This window comes from Esox lucius, chromosome 25 (assembly GCF_011004845.1).
Source record: "Esox lucius isolate fEsoLuc1 chromosome 25, fEsoLuc1.pri, whole genome shotgun sequence".
NCBI lineage: Eukaryota > Metazoa > Chordata > Actinopteri > Esociformes > Esocidae > Esox > Esox lucius.
The window spans coordinates 11,929,686-11,947,089 of record NC_047593.1 but is presented as its reverse complement, the minus strand read 5'-3'; positions in this window follow the sequence as shown (position 1 = coordinate 11,947,089).

The window sequence follows — 17,404 nt, the reverse complement described above, 5'->3', positions numbered from 1 at the left end:
CTCATTCACTCTTTCACTCTTGCTCTCAATACTGCCTTTGAAGTGCATGGGGCTGTATTTAAAGATGGACCCATAAAATGTTGAAACAGTGATAATGGAAACTGCTTCGCGGTGGCAGTTTGACAAACAAGCGTTATTAAAGAAATGGTTTTATCAATGTGTTTATGGTACACTGCCCTGCCACATGACAGGGGCTTGGGGATATGAGCCTGTACCAGTAAATGTGTTCCGTTTTTATTGTTATATTTTTTCTTCTTCTTTTATCATGACTTTCTACCGTAACTCTTCTATCCTTTTGAGCTCTTTGAAATGCACCTCATGTGAGAATTATGCTATAAAAATAGTTTGATTTAATGATTCTTTTTTTTTTAACTAGTCTGTGGTCAATTTCACTGTCAACACAAGCAAGAACATCGTTCCCTGTTTTAATAAAAAAAAAAAATGTTGGCTTAATTTACACCAGCTGATTCAATCAATACATCAAAAAAATTGCTGTGTTTCTACGGCTTTTAAAGACAACTGGTGAAGAATAATTTTTTTTGTTTATCCTTTTTTTTTTTTTGCGGACAGTGTGGATTTGATGGGGGCGCATGGGTAATGTAGAGCCTGCGGCCCACAGTTCCGTAGTTCTTTGGTCCGGGTAACATGACACACGTTTCTGTCAAAAGGTCGCACCTTATCGATACGGCTTGACGCGGTTTGGTCTACTGCTGTTGATAGCTCTGATGGATGGGTGATGGGAGACGGAATTGACAATGAGAGAGTCTGAACTGGCTGGCTGACTCAGTGAGTGACACTGAAAAAAGGAAGCAATAATATACAATTTAGAAAAAGCCCTCGTCGTTGAGCAACAGGGAAGCCATTAAGTATTTGTGGTTGTATTTCACAAACGTCTGTTAAAAAGGAATGGATTTTAACAAACAAAGTAGGTTGGGACTTTACACAGGAGCTATGTAGTTTGAGAATTGCTGCTTCTATATTAAATGTATTTTTATGTCAGAAATTTATTTGCTTACTCTGTTATTTTGCCTAACAAGGTGGTGATTAAAAAGTAAGACATAAAGAATAAAACCATGAACCATTAAAATCATGAAACCAAGTGAAAGTACTTAATTAGCTTTGAAGCGGTGCTCTCACCAAGACAATGACAGTTACTTGAATGTGAGGTCATCGTGGGAAGAGGTTGTTTTGTTAAAGAACTTAAATGACAGTGTGGAAATAGAGACGAGAGATTTTAACTAGGGCTATTTAATAATGTAGAAATATTTTAAATGTTGTTTTATTGCTTCTCTATCATAGAACGTGAAAGATAACATTCAGGGTACATGGCAAAGATTCCTCCATCCACTGAAAGTATTTGAAATTCCCTCTCAAGGTCCACACTTCTCTACAACCCTGTGTTGCCATACGCTGCGCAACTGAAACTGAGTTTGCATGTCTTAACAACGTTCAAAACAAGCAGATGTCGGTCTAAAATGGCGTAAATTGTGTGCGATTGTGCAAACTCATCCCGCCTAAAAAAAAGAATGGTCAAATAAACATGGGGTTGAGGCCCCGGAAGCCCAGGCCTTACAATGTCACATGGAAGTCCCACCTTACTTTTAATGAACCGAGGATTGGAAATTTGCTGAAGGAAAATGTGGATTCCTTACCAGATACCCCTTGCTCGACATGCCCCGTTTTGAGAAGCATTTTATAAAAGTAAAACCTAATTAAAGTTACATCCACGGACATAACACGTTTAACTGGCGCAAATCACGGCAAATCATGAAGTTATTAAGACAGTGATTTTCAAACGGAGGTAAATTACTTAAGGTTCTTTGTAGGAATATTCAATTATGAATTAGAGAGAGATGTGTGAAGGGGATGCGTATTGGTCCAAATCCACAAAAGACAGTCAGTGCAGAACAGACTATTCAGGACAGTCTGTACAGGACAGTCAATACGCAGTCATTTGAGGATAGTCAATACAGGACTGTTGGTTCAGGATAGCCAATACACAGAAAGTACAGGACAGTCTATACACCATCAGTATACAGTCAGTACAGGACGGTCTATACACCATCAGTAGACAGTCGGTACGGGCCAGTCGGATTGGTACAGGACGTTCGGTAAAGGACTGTCTGTAGAGGACGGTTAGTTTCGGACTGTCTGTAGAGGACGGTTAGTTTCAGACGGTCGGTAGGGGACGGTCAGTAGAGGACGGTCAGTTTCAGACGGTCGGTAGATGACGGTCAGTTTCAGACGGTCGGTAGGGGACGGTCGGTAGAGGACGGTCAGTTTCAGACGGTCGGTAGGGGACGGTCGGTAGAGGACGGTTAGTTTCAGACGGTCGGTAGAGGACGGTCAGTTTCAGACGGTCGGTACGGGGCGGTCGGTAGAGGACGGTCGGTACAGGATGGTCGCCTCTCCACAACAGGATGCGTTGGAAGGTCACATCGGGTTTAAGAGGCAATGTTCTACTATTGACCGGTTTGTGTCTGTCTGGGTGTGTGTTCGTGAGCCCTTTCTCTGAGTGAGTCGGCCTTCTGTGGGGTGATGTATCACTCCGGTGGGTGAGCAGCAGGGTTAGCGATGAGGACAGTGCCCCGAGGAGAGACCTCACGTCGGAAACGGATTTCTGATCCACTGGGCTTTGTGCACGGACGAAACGGGAAAAGGAGCTGCCCCTGAAAGTAATAACATACACACACACACACACACACACACACACACACACACATACATAGTCACAGGGGGCTCTTAAACAGGAAGAGCAGAAACACTGGGAGATCATTTATCACGGCTGTCACTGCTTACTCCGTGAACATACGTATTATTTACGCACACTCACCAACTCGTTCACGCACACGCTTACACCTATCGCAGACACATAGCATCCACGCACGCGCACGAATTGACCAAGTCATTTACACAAACACGTTGTCTCTCAGAACCACCAACATAACCAAGTCCCAAAACAGTAGTCCTATTATGTAGCTGTCCTGTACATAGAAATGGAAAGGCCAAAAATAAACCTTTTAATTATCGATTTATAGTATTGTTAAGCTGCACTTAAGCTGTGATTTATAAAGTGTTTACAAAGGGCTCCAGAGTGTCCGATATTATTAAAATGGACATAAAGGGATGGACATTGGCATTTGCATGATCTATGATGCGTATATCTATCCAGCTCTATATATCAACCGCTCAATGACATAATGGTAATCCTGATCTTTTCCTTTAATCTTCTTATTAGCATAATCACACAATGCTTCATGGGATATCGAGCCGGTGGGAATTGATTTTCACTGTAATTGCCTCTTGTCTGAAGATGGAGTCATTTGTAGTTTGTTATCCTAGCCTTTCTTTTTAGGAGCTGTTAACCATTTGTCTCTGCAGGTAGCTTTCTCGCAGGTCAAATTGAAACGAGTAAAAAAAATAAAAATAACAACAACAAATGTGCTAATTAGAGAGGATCCGAATAAAGATGCGTAAAACCAACATGGTCACTTGGAATAGGTCAAGATATTGACTGTTTAAACGATGTAGGTCACTGTCTTTTACGCCGACTCATGTGGAACAGCATACAGTACGTCAGTAACCACATCAGCAGTCTACGACGCTGGCCGTTAAATGTAAGAGTTAATAGTGTGTTATGTTGCCCCGTAGTTTTATTGTTAACGATTGGTTTCTTCAGCAGATTACTTTACTGCAACCTGTTTAATGCAGAAGGTGGAAAGCCTACTGAATCTGGAGTGAAATTGTTTCATTTTCTAAGCTAAATGTGCGCCGTTAGTTTTACTTTTTGACTTCAGCGTGGAGTTGGGCTGCCCGACAGTTCAGACGGGATGTAAAGAAACAGGCAACGACTGGGAATAAGGAGAGGAACAAGAAGGGGATGCTGACGAAGAACAAAAAAAAAAAAAGACAAGAAAAGTGAAGTTGTCTGCCTTGTACAAGAAGGTCTCACCATGTGCCTTGATTTAATGCGCCCTAGCTTGGCAATTTTCTACAGCACCTCAGAAATGTGCTGTCACCGCAGAAACAAGCCATTTGAGTGACTTACAGGTTTCTTCCCTCTAAATCTTGTTTTCTTTTCTCCCATTTCTTTACCTTTTGTCTGTTTCGGGCGTTGTCGCTCGGCTGTCGTAATAATGACAGTGTTTCTGCTGTCTGTGCATTTTTAATACGTAGAGATACGGGATAATATGCAACGTAACCCCGCGTTAATGCGGTGCGCATGTGGCGCCTTGGCCCCGTAACTAAACGATCAGTGTCACATTTCTCTTATCAACGATGTGGACCAATATTGGTGGCCTCGTCCGACACCCATTTGTACTGACAACCACTGTCCACCCACCCAAATGCTTCTTCTAGGGATAGTTCAATCAGATTACATATTGGTTTTTTTTTACCCTGTTTACAGACTATGGACAATGTTTGATAGGCGGCATTGTAGCCTAGCAGTCATGAGCGTTGGGCAGCGTTAATGATAGGGCACTGGTTCTAATCCCTGAGCCGACAAGGTGGAAAAACCTGTGTTCTGTTCCTGAGCAAGACGTTTAACCAAACCTTCCAAGTCATTGGTGTAAATAAGAATGTGTTCTTAGAATACTGTAAAAAGAACGCAGTGTTTGCTTTGGTTTAGATTCCCTTGTTATGTTTAACACAGAGACCATTTGTGTCAGAAATGCCATCTAAATAAGAAGAATGTCACCGTTTCAATCATCGTGAGCTTCGCAATATTTTTCAGTAATATTGAATAATTAAACTGAGTCTGCCTTTAAGCTTACATTTCTTCATTTATGAAATGATTATTTAATACAGTGATCATCAAAGGTGTCAATGTATAATTCATGATACCTTAATCCTAGGTAAGTGCTACCTAATGGAGGTTAGGTTAAGTATTGGCTAAATGAGGTGCTTTGTTATTTAGGTCTTGAATACATGAATGAGGAATTTGTCCATGCCGTGGCTATCAGTGGGAGGAATCTTGCTTTCTATTTGTTTATGTTTAGTTTTTTTTCTGGGTGGAGACAGTGTTTTCCAGCGCTGCTGGGGAAAAGTAGAGGTCTTAAGATAGATGTTTCTCACTCGGACTGGAACTCATTACCTCAGCTCTTACCGACATTTCATGGGGTGAATCTAAAACACTTTGGAAGAAATGGTTTCACGGTTTCAGCCAAGGTAATATAAACAAATCTGTTTAATCCAATGAACTTTTAAAACACTGGTTTTCTTTGAGTAAATTATTGTGAATGAAGAGACAGTAGAAAAGTTTCTGAAGTTAAGAGAAACAGCTGTGGTAATTGAAACAAGCTCCAAAAAGGTAATTGGTTCAAAGATTTATGGCGCTTTTCGGATCTTGGCAGAAGTGGCAATTTTTCTTTCGCACACAGAAATCTCTGGTACACTTTGAAGGCCTAGAAACACTTACCTTTTCCTGTAGAGTGATTTAGCTACCCTACAACCTTGCGCCTTTGTTTCTTTAAAGAGGACAATGAGAAGACACCGCGTCAATACAGCCATTCATTCAGTCATAGCAGCTGTCTCACAATAAATCAAAAAGAGAAGAATGCCTCTGTTATCTTAGCATTAATACGATGAGTATATTGTATGGTGACACTGTTGATGGATAGCATTGGATGTTGTTGTTGGTGTACCACAGACCTCTCCATAATTAGCTGGTGTATGAGCTGAATAAGGTTGGCAAAAACTTGGATTTAAGATGAAACTTACGGAAGGCTAACTCTCCTGGAACACAGTTGGAGTGATTCTAGAAGGGGTTACCTCTCCAAGATCAGGGTTGCAGAGTCCAGGTGTCTGGTGGCATTCTTAAAGAAGCGCCTAACTGATAAAAATATAAAAATAAAAATGCTGCGTCGTGTCACCTGGGGGAAAAAAGCATGATCTGTTTGAGGCATCATCCATGACTCATCCAGCGTTTCCATGAATGTGGAAGATTGGATACACCAAAGAGGATTTAAAAGAATAAAGGAGCCTGAGCTTTTATAAACTACACTTCTCATTGCTCAGCCCCATCCACCAGAATAAAAGGAGTGACTTCAAAACCTGCTGAAATGGAAATAATGTATTCATTTCCTGGCGACCTGAGCTCCCCTGGAATTTCTGGAAAATGGATAGATCATTGTGACGTTTTAACAACAAGCCTAAAAGACGATATATCCCACATTCTGTCACCAAGCAACTGAAGTTTAATCTAACCTCGGAGTTTGCATTTCCTTCATATATCAATGAGGACATTTTACAATAAACCACACCGCTATATGCATGTCGCATTCCCGTTGTGATGAATCACCCTATCAGAGCAAGCTGTTCTCAGGCTGCTGATCATAGGATCATGTGATATTAATCCAATTTTTTTATTGGTTGATGTGGGGGGGGGGGGTTATTTTTTTAAAGAATACAAGTAATGGAGTCATAAAAATACAACACGAAAGCGGATGCGTTTGATCGATTTTGGGTCTGGAATTTGTTGCTTTTGATGTGGGTCCGCTTCCCCTTTTGGCGTATAGCAGCCACCATTACGAACTCCCAGAGTGTGAGTCGGCTTGAACCTGTAATGTCATTTTTTTAACATAAATCTTTTTTCTCTCATATGAAAGTGAATAAGAGCGCCACCGATGGAATAATTCAGCTTCCGTCTGTGAACAGATTTGCCTCATTTATTAAACAACGTTCCTCGTCTACCGGCCCGCGTGTAGCTCCGGTACTGGACGCGTGCTCAATGCAAGGGCCGATCCGTATGCATTATCCATGAATTCCACTTGCGGGCCAAGCATGGCGAAACAAGCCTGGAGAAAGATGGGTTTTTCTTATGGTGAATTCATAAGCGAGTGCTGAGACCTCAGGCCTGAGCCTCTATAGATTGCGTAATACTGCTGTGTTTAATTGTGAGACAGATCCTTGTTGCTCCGGGCTGCCAGTCATTAGACAGACATGATTCCTTGCTTCTTACAGCAAACAAACACCTACCCAAGGTCAAGCCTGGGAAACGTCAGCGCGTGGGTGTATTTGTGTGTGTGTGTGTGTGTGTGTGTGTGTGTGTGTGCGAGCGCTCTGCTACAGTATATCTTTCACGCGTTTTCCTAGCTCACACAAGCAAGCTTGTTGAGAGGGGCACCACATATGCTATGCCATATGGGACAATAGGACGCTAGCCTGGGACAGACAGATAAACATGCCCTGGCCCCGCGGCGTCGCCAGCTATTTATAGACACATAGTCACGGCAGCCCGGCGTCGGGAATCGGCGGGGCGACATTTGGGACGCACCCCGACCCACTAGCCCATGCGGCTAGGCACTGTTTACCTGTTAACAGCTGTTTTTTTAGACACCGGGGATTTGTCATTGCTCGTGGGCGATTACTGATGGACTTCATCGTGGTTTGTTTGCGTATTGTATGTATAATATATCCTGTTGGTTGTGCGAATATTTACTGATGTTTCAGTGACTCAGCACTGACAATAGGGGTTGGCTAGCTGGGGATGTGGATAGTTTGCTCGCCCTCTTTGTACTCCAATCTAGTGGTCCCAGATGTGTGTGTGTGTGTGTGTGTGTGTGTGTGTGTGTGTGTGAGAAAAGCTTTATGAACAGCCAGTGAGTCATGTTTGATCCGCCGTGGTCTGTTTGGGCTTCCTGGGTCGGTTACACCTCTCGCTGGTGATACCAATCGGGCATGGATATATGCCACCCTGATCAGAAGCGCCTGCCGGTGGGCACTGTAATCTCCAGGTCCCCCTCCCTACTCTTCTAAGAACCAGCACCACACACGCACACCCCCTAGTCCGCCCAGGGGCCCGGCAGCTGCTCCAACCCAGCCCGGCCATCAGAACCAGGGACAAAATGGGACCTAGGAGGAAATTAGACCCGGTATTTCCACTAGCCAGCAGTTTACCATTTTGGACGCAACTGGCTCAATTTTCATCCCATCAGGTTCCCATCCCAGTGACTCCGACCACACCTACATACATGCGCAGAGACGTGAACGTTAAGGAAAACACTTGACCAAATTTCCATTCCACCCCCCCCCCCCCACCCCCCCACCCCGGTTGATTGATTGACACACACACACAGTCAAAAGGCCTTTTCACATGAAATAGACACCGAAACACACAATTTCAAGGCTGAAATACGTTTTGCAGGGCATGTACAGTCAGGGACGGCATCTATTTAGATATTTATGCTTGTAGTTTGACGGCGTTCAAAGGAAGATGTAAGCCTACCGATACATCTGTTACCATAGATTCGCCTGGATAGTGTTCCCATCATTCTAGATTGATACCAAGTAGCTACTTGAATTCAGATCTATTTTTCATGACGGTATTAAGTATTAAGAGATTTACACACCCTACAGACATTCGCAGTATTCCCCTCTGAGCACACTGTATTGGAGTGCTCATGGACAGCGCACGGCAGGCGGGTTGGCGCATTCGTAAATAAAGTTATATTTGGGATAGCTAGTGCAGACGTATTCCCTCCGACGAGGACAATGATTTTGCCAGCTGGCCCCGGCCTGCCGCTTGGGGTCCAAACTGCATGGTGACTTCACCACAGGGGCTACATCACCCTCTGTGATTGGTCGACGATGACCGCACCATCTCGGAAATTGAGATTTCAGCCTGGCCAAAGGGGCCTTTAACATGAACAGGAACTAATAACCATGTCTCACGGATGGAATACCTGCCGCATACACTTCGATGCAATATAAACAATAGCAGTCATTTTCTATTCTAGAAATTTCTGTTGATGCTTATACTGTTCCCGCGTTGCTTATGTTTATTTCATTGCTATGGTCACCGGCAGCTGTCTCTTTATATGTGAAGACACTCCACTCGACTACAGGGAAACGACAGCGTGCCCAGTGGGGAACTCTGCAAATCTCAGCTAGGTGTGTAAAGTACTTTAGTATTCATATAATTTCCTATTAATTCAGATGGTAATGGTTATATTAAAGCAGATGAACATATTCAGGCAGGATGATCCGGCAGTAGATTCTATAAATCCCACTGGCCTATGTGTCTTCATCTATCTAAACCCGCCTAAAGCCTGTCTGGAATATCTTCTCACACCAATGAAAATCCAACGTGTCCGCCTCCAGAAGAAGCCGCCATCGATATATTATGGAGCGGAACGACAAACTCCTTGAAAGTTACGCCGCATTTACATTAATGTAAAACACCAGTAGAATTCATTTTTAACCTACAGGGTCGGGACACACAAACGTATTCAAGCACACACACATGCATTATCTCTCCATTTAAAGGGCTTCATTGGCGTTGGAGATGGTTGTTTACATTGTCAAAGCTAATGGAAAATAAGAAAGTATTACATCTTCAAAGTGAAAACGACGTTAAACCTCACATGTACCGTACCAGTCAAAAGTTTAGACAAAACTGAATGGGTAAGTGTTTAGTTTTTTACTGTTACCGAGCATTTCAAATGTTATATTGTTCACAATGTACTGGGTTTTAACAATATGCTTGTTTGCACATTTCAGTATTTTGTCAAAAATAAAGGAGTTTGTCAATGTTTGATTGGAATTATTTGTGGGTCTGTATGAACTGAGGGAAATATGTGTCCCTAATATGGCTCCATTTCGGCAGGAGCTAAAGTGCAGCTCACTTTCCACCTTATTTTGTTTGCAATGTTTTATTTGTTTATGGTCAGTCACAGTGATCAGTTATTTCCCCATTGTGTACTCTGGTTTTCAGCAAAGCCAGCAGTCTAGGTTGCTTACTTTTTTCGGATTGGTTCTTCCCAATGACTCAAATAAGTTATCTCTCTCTTAGACAAACACACACACACAGTATAGTTTCCACCTCAAAACATCAGCAGCAGGGGTAGGCTGTTTTGTTTGTGTCGGTTCATCCCAGAATTTACGACGTCTATAACCAAGGGAGACGATGATGAAGCCGTGACAACGGTGGCGTTGCTGTATGCTCTAATTAAAATGCAGCAGCCAACGGAGTGATGGTCCTGGCCAGTCGTCGCAGCCGTGAAATCCAGTCGGAGGAATAAATCAAAGGACAAACATCTGGAGAGGGAGAGGTGGCGGTTGCTGTTTGATCGCCTGCCCTAACACGCACAAACAAACGCAGCTCCACCGGGGCACACAAACTACCATCCACATCCGTTTATATACTGTATTGACATACTCGTTAATGGACGGGATGTATAGACTTTTAATCCTCACATTATACTCCCAACACAAATGCACATAAAGAAAATTCACCCCCCACCCCCCCCCCCCGCCCCAATCCTTCCTGGCCATATACAGGAAAACCCTGCTGCTTGGTGCTGGATAGATTAACCAACAGTGCAGTAATTAATCCAGAATGTAAGGGCCTGCTAAAACATAAAGCACCAATACATGCAGCTGGTGTCCCCAGTGTGTTATTACCCAGAATTCCCCTGGGCCCCACGCCTCTTTAGAACCATCCGAGGCCCCGGCAAGGCTCCGATTGATTTAAAACACACCCAGATGCAAGTTAATTACAGGTAAATAAAGACATCGGATCAAATGGCCAATTTGTGTTTCAGGAAACGGTTTATGCGCGTTGGGTTTTATGGCTGCCATATTGGATCAAGTTGATTTATGCCATTAGAGGGTGTAGCGCTTGCAAAGCACCTTTTTAATGTGTCACTTTGATCAGCTTCACATTTGACGGTGGAAGTTAATTGTTTATTCATGGTTTATTGGAAGACTGAGGGAGAGGAAAACGAGAGAGAGCAGCTCAATTAAATGTAGAAGTTGGGATACAATGTGGATAGTGTGTGTATGCGCGTGTGCGCGTGCGCGCGTCCGTAGGTGTGCATATGTCTCTGTGGTAGTTGAGAGAAAAGTTGGGGGAGAGAACGACAAAATGTTTGACCGTGAGTGAACATTTTGCTCTCACAGGTTATTTTTTCTGGGTAGAGAGCTCTGGGTCTGGACAGGACGACGGGACGGCTTTCGTCTCTGTGTTTTCTTAACCCACACTGACGTGGAAGAACACAGCACGTCAGGTGGAGAAAATCTGCTGCGATTCGTACCCCAGTGCTTCCGGATCAGTGCAGATGAAGGGGAGAAGAGATGGGACAAGCGGGGAGGGTGGGGGGGGGTAGAGTGGAGGTGGGTGGGGGGAGGGGGTTAAGGTCTTTGGACTATTATAAAGTCTGACGGTCACTTTTACCAACGACAGGTTACAGAAACCAGCCTACCGATTTGTCAGAAGAAACAATGGAGGAGTTCAGCATTCCAGTGTACTGCATACCACCCAGCTGAATATGATTTTCTCCAGTTCGATAGAACTCGTTTTAGAGAATAAGCCATCTGCTTCTATTTGTTAGTCCGCATTCTGTGATTTGCAGTGGTTTTCTCCGAAACGCTTCAGGTGTTTGCTTTTAAACGGTCTGTGTGCGCGTGTGGGTGTGTGAGATTGTTTGCAGGGTCTCCACTTCTCAGGGCCTCAGATGCTGCAGGTTGTGTGTTTATGCCTGTGTGTAGTCAGAAGCGCGTTGTCAGAGCAACGCCCTCGCTGCTTTATCGATTCCCTCCATCATCTGCATTTGAAAGTGTTCTTCATTATTTATCGAGTGTGTATGTCCCCAGTAAGTGAGCTTATTTAGCCATGTTCAGCATATTGTGTCCGCTATACATCCAGTCAATCAATCCTTTCCGTAAACCTCAAGCGACAGCGCAGCAGGAATCTCAAAATCCCAGATGCCAGGCCCCGTCATCCGTGGGAAGCGTGTGCCGTTCTGATATCACTCATTGCTAAACTCTCCGAATAAGGCCCCAGCCCCGGCCGTTAAAGGGATTGGGTTCTGAAGTCTGTTGTAGCATGACACGCTACAACCCGTTTTAGGGTGTTCCGGGCCACAGGCGCTCGTTCAATAAATCATCAGAGAAGAGCGAGGTGGGAGAATAAATTGGAGGGGATGAAATTGGAGGAAATAAAAAGAGGGGGTTAAAAATCCGGGGCCTCATGAGCTAGCGTGTTTCCGAGAAACGCTATTGTCATGCACGGAGCCGGCGTTCTGACTCTTCCTAGGTGCTGATCCATTATAGATGGGAGCAGCTCCCTGGTTCTGAGAACGGGGGACTTCATGAGATGCGGGAACGTTCACGTGGCACGGCAGATTGATATACAGTACACAGCATCCTGTACTATCAGACTCTAAGATCTGAGAGAGAGAGAGAGGGAGCGAGGGAGAAGGGAGAGAGCGGTTTAGAAAGAGTCGACTCATTTCGGCGTGTAAGAGCAGTGATGCAGAGGTGGGAGATTCGAACTCTCATGCGTGTCACCGCTGGCCTGGGTGATATCGACCCATGCAGGGCCGTTGATATGAAGGATCAGACGCTTTCAGAGCAGCCCGGCTGGCGTTGGAACGAGGAGTGACAGGAAGCGGTAGGACACCGGAGCCGACGACAGTTCTGTGGAGTGAGATCAGGACTAATGCGTGTCAAAACTGAATGTTTGTTGAGGGCTGAAATGTGCACGGACTCATTTCAGTAGTTTTACCTATACAGACCCGACAGCAAATCAGGTTAAGTGGCTTCCACACCTGCAGACCGACAGGATTTCAACTTTTTTTCCTTGTCTCCTCTGGAATTTGAACCATTGGCCTTTTTTTTGTACTAGGACATCTAGATTTTTAATATGATAAGTATGTTACATGCTTCCATTTTACCAAAGCCACTTCTTGAGCAAACAGTGCTTGTGTGTGATTGCTTCAGTTACTAGTATCTTTCCACACCAGCTCTATGGGCCATTTGTCCTAGAGGACATCAGAGTTCACATTGTTTTCACACGGTGATGGCAGAGGGAGTGATCGGCTCGCCGCGGTAATCTTCACCAGCAACACTGAGAACTGCTGGGATGATGGATGGAGATGATGAGGGTGGCAATGTCACACCGCAGACAGTGCTGGAGTGAAGTGGACATCTGAGGGGGGCCGCTGGAGGTCGGAGGGGGTCCGCTGGAGGTCGGAGGGGGGCCGCTGGAGGTCGGAGGGGGGCCTCTGGAGGTCGGAGGGGGGCTGGTGAAGGTCGGAGGGGGGCCGGTGAAGGACAGAGGGGGGCCGCTGGAGGTCGGATTGGGGCCAGTGGAGGTCGGAGGGGGGCCGTCAGAAGGAGGCAAGTGTGCAGATTCAGTTCTGGCAGATGGTCCCTGCTGCTGGTGGGAGGTTTGGGAGGAGAAAGTGGACATGGGTTGTCATGTTTGAAGAGACCCCAACTGACTTTAACAAATCCAATAGTCTGTCCACTTCAGGTTTCCTTCTAATCATTTTGCCAGCTGTAACAAATGCCTTCAGAAGTCCTAAGATCACACCCTGAATCTGGGAAATGACCATCTGATGTTGAAGACTTTCCTTCCTTATGGGGACAATATGCCCATTCCTCTGATCAAATCCCCGCTCCTTCTGACCTATAGAAGTTCAAGCCACTTTTTCAGTGGGCCTTTTTAATAACCTCTGGGAAATGTTGAGCCAAATGAATAATCCCACGAAACACATTCATTTTCATTACACATCATCACTCCTCCATTCAACTTAAGCAACAACAGAAGAAAAATCGAATGCACTTGGTTTGAAAGGGGACCAGTAACAGTAGGGGATCCAAGAGATTGGCGGAATTGGGCTATATTTAATTAATATCTAATAGGAGAATCCAATGCATTTCAAATGGATTTATCAGAGAAAATATATCCCAGCCAAATCTATGTCTAAATCTAGGGTAGATTCATTACCAATTAGTCATATTTTATTTAAATCTTTTCACACCGGTCATTATGGCTTGGATTCACCCCTGTCCTGAAAAAAATAATTTCTAGTCAAAGCTAAACTCATCTTTCATTTATAATTTTAAGAAGAAAGATTTATTTCATCAAATTCATTAATGCCCATTTGATAATTAAGAGGTGCTATAATTTATCCCTCCTATTTTGGTACCCTCCCTCTCTCTCTCTGTGTGTGTGTGTTCCTTTCTGCCTCCCTTTTAATTTCTCCCCCGTTTCCATCTCCACTCCCTTGTCGTACCCCTCTAAGCCGTTTCCACTCCAGGTCTCCCTCCCCCTCCTTAACTGTCTCTCCTCTCCTGCGGTTTAATTCAATTCATATAATCAAGGTGATAAAAATGTATTACGAATCCCGTGAACTCTTGAACCTCTTCGTGGCGCATGGCCATATTAAAAGCGGGCTGAGGAAAGGAAACTTTTCATAATGCTGCAACATCAGCAAAACCCAAACTGCCCGCCCAGTGGCGGCCACGTATTTCATACCGACGTTAAGACACTCCCTTCTGCCTCCCCATGGTGATGTAACGCCCACATCAGGACACAAGGCTTACATCAGGTTAGGGGAACGACAGAAGCTATTGCCGCAGGTCACAGTGTCGCCTGGACGGACGAGGAGTGAATAAATGAGAATTTGTAATCAGTTACGTATAACTAATTTATGTTTTTTTTTTTTTTTACTGACTGAAATCCGTTAAGTTGCTTGCTTCAAGGTTTATTTGTCAAATGCAGCGGACAACGCAACGTTATCCTGCGCGATGACATTCTTATGACATGGCACCCGACAGCTACGTAGTGAGAATTATGATGAAAAATATATAAGCAAAAATATAGCCACACAAAATATAAAGCAGTATTATACATAACACTACACTAGCAGCATTTTAAAAAGAGTACTGTCAACTAGCAACCACCTGGGTAGTAGTGTAATAGATATTAATATTATATATTCATTATAGATATGGCGAGTACGGCAATAATATACATAAGTTACCAGTGTTTAACTGGTTTTGAATTTCAGAATGGACTTGTTCTGTGCCTACAGTATGTTTAAAGACAGCTTTATCCAGGAACGGACTGGGATACAAAATTCAGTCGCGGGTGTGTGGTAACACATTATGTCAAGACCAAGAAACCTCTCCGAGATCCTAAGAGAGATTATGTGTCTGGAAGGGAAGGAGATCCAGACCACTGGCGTTCTCAATAGGACAGGACGTCCCACCAAATTCAGTCTATGACCTGACTGGAAGATGCTCATACAACTTTGAAAATGATTGACCAGGGGGAAATAAATATGGACAATATATTTGTTTATGGTTGTCTCTCCCTCTGTGTCTCTCCTCCTCTGTCAATCTGTCTCTGTCTCTGCTTCCCTATCTCTGCACCTCTGTCTCCCTACTTCTCTGTCTCTACTTCCCCATCTCTGCACCTCTGTCTCCCTACTTCTCTGTCTCTACTTCCCCATCTCTGCACCTCTGTCTCCCTACTTCTCTGTCTCTGCTTCCCCATCTCTGCACCTCTGTCTCCCTACTTCTCTGTCTCTACTTCCCCATCTCTGCACCTCTGTCTCCCTACTTCTCTGTCTCTGCTTCCCCATCTCTGCACCTCTGTCTCCCTACTTCTCTGTCTCTACTTCCCTATCTTTGCACCTCTGTCTCCCTACTTCTCTGTCTCTACTTCCCCATCTCTGCACCTCAGTCTCCCTACTTCTCTCGCTCTATCTCTATTTCTATCTCTCTTTACTTCTCTCTTGCTCTGAGTCTCTCACTCTACTTCTTCCCACCTCTTCTCCGTCTGACACACAGTTTTATAGAAACTAGTGTGATGGTTGATGACGGTCATTACTTCACAACTGTCTCACCGTTTCTTGGTCAATGAATAGCAATTTCATCTCAATCTCTCATTCCCTCCTCTCTTTCCTTCGCTTGCTCTCTCTCTCGCTCTCTATCAATGAAACGTCTCCAGCTGTAAGCTCATCTACAGTGTCAGGTGTTCTTCTCAATGATGACAAATTGTAATCAATTGAAATGACTGATGGTTAGCAATCAGCGCTGACTTCAACGCCACCGGTAATGCAGAATCACGGAAGGCCAAAAAAATCTATGCCCCCTGAATCGTTTCTGAAAGAAAGGAGTATAAATGTATATAAAAATAGGTGATTGTAACTCAAAGTTTGTGAAACCAAAAACAGAGCCCCCATCCGTGTAAAAACTGTCAAACTGTAAAGAGTCTTAACTGTCCAGGATCCAGGAGGACACGTCTGGGCAGGGGTTGTGGGTTGAGACAGAGAGAGGAACATGCAAGCGCGAGATCAGGGCTGAGAATCAGGGCTGAAGCCGACCTAAAATTCAATATGGCGATGATCGCGGCTGAGAGAAATATTTTACCATGCAGGACGACCTTTCTGTTTTCGCCTTTACCGCGATCCTGACTTGCATCTCTGCCCAACCCTTCGAGACCCAGGTAGCCAGTGCATTTACATTTTAGTAAAGCATGCCTGTTTACCATTGAAAAGAGCACACTAGGGTGAACTCTTCATTGCTTCAGCCACGGGACACAACTCGTCCACTGGATCTGGAGCAATCAGTGGTTGGTATGGAGGTTGCGGTGTGGGGAGAGAGCCTAGTCGATATTATGGATCTGTTGCTGCACTGAAGGACACAGGCACATAAACAGAATGAGCCTTGGGGCCTCTCTATTTTTATTTTTTTATTTCCCTCCATTTTCTCTCACACATCTCTCCTTCTTCGTTCCCTCTCCCGTCACTCTTCCCTCTTTGTCCGTCTTTCACTTCCCTTTTTTCTCCTCCCTGTCTTTCTCTCCTCTCCCTTGCCAACCTTTTTGATCCCCCTCTCTCTTTCTCACTCTTTTTCTGTCCTCTCCATCCATCTCGTATTGCTCTGTAATAGGACCTCAGAGGACTTCTTGAACTCTTAACCATTTACACTTGTGGAAATTGATTGGGAAGGAAATGTCTCCAACAGTATACATTTTTTGTATGATAATAAGAATGAAAAACCGTACGCATGACCATGGACCAGCAATTGAAGGAGATCACTTCAGGAGTAATGGGAAAATGATCAAACTAAATGTTAGGAAGACACTGTTGGCCTGACACAGGCCAAACACAGGCCTCTCCATGGTGTCTGGTCGCATCAAAACACATTTATGACTCAACACTGGAGCCTTCAACTGTAGAATGCTTTTTTTAACTCTCAAGAGCTGAAGCAAGCCGCATTGTTCCTCATCCTCACACAACTACCAATCAAGAACAATTATATAAATGAGGACCTGGTCAGGTGAGCGCCGACTGAAAGCATTTTCCACTGTCAACATGTTATACAGTGTAAGGGAAGTTTGTTATTTTTTGGGTCTGGTCAAACCGTTGGTATCAATAAAAAATGAATGCATCTCCCTCCCCAACGAAGAAATTCTAATACAACTTGACTATTACATTGTATATGCAAAAATAAATAAAAACTATGACCATATCTGTGCTTTGTCAGTATCCAGATGAAGTCAACTTCTTCATTTCCCACAGTGGTTTTCAAACTTTTATTCAGGCGACCCACTTCACATGACACAAAAAAGGGCGTTCTTAAAATATAGTGTTATTATGATAAT